Raw genomic sequence first — 726 nt, 5'->3', positions numbered from 1 at the left:
TTGTTAGGAAACTTGCCTCTTGGAAAGCTGGCCTGGTTCATGATTTGGCAAGTGTCTAAAACTTGCAAGGGAAAATCGGTGTACTTCTAATTTTAAAGTTTAATTGTATTTTGCTAGAGGTGATTTAAACACAAATCTGGAGAGCATCATACTAAATTTATGACAGCCAAAACAGAAGTGGTAAAACACTTCAAAAACATCTATCACTTGTTCTGCAAATAATAAGAATGCACGTAGAAGAAAGTAACCCCAAATCATGGACTTAATGAACTTCTAGCCGAGGACACACCCTATATCCAAAGAAGGACGTCTGGTCTCCCGGCAGGGTCGGGAGGGGGAGATCAGGCTGAGCAGCGCCTCGTCGATCGCTGCAGCCCAGCCGCGCCTCAGACCGCCAAGATGGCGGCGAAGGCTGCCCGCGCGGGCCACGGCAACCACCGCCCTCCCCCTCCTGCCTCGCTGTGATTGGCTGCGATGGGACCAGGGGCTGACGAGGCGCTCGGTGATTGGGGTAGTCGTTTTGGCGCGCGGTGAGCGGCGCGAGGCTGCTCGTTGCGGGGTTGTCGTCTGCTTTTCTTACTGAGGGGAGTCGCCATCTCGTCTCGCCCCCGGCGGTCTCGGTATGTCCTTGCTCCAGCCTTTTCCCCAGCGGCGTCGTGGCACCGGCACCGGCACCGGCAGCGGTGCTCTGGGCGCCGGCTGGGAGGAAAGAACATGTCTTCTTTG

Source organism: Charadrius vociferus, unplaced genomic scaffold (genome assembly GCF_000708025.1).
Source record: "Charadrius vociferus isolate BGI_N301 unplaced genomic scaffold, ASM70802v2 scaffold278, whole genome shotgun sequence".
In the NCBI taxonomy this organism is placed as follows: Eukaryota; Metazoa; Chordata; class Aves; order Charadriiformes; family Charadriidae; genus Charadrius; species Charadrius vociferus.
This window is presented reverse-complemented; position numbering follows the sequence as displayed.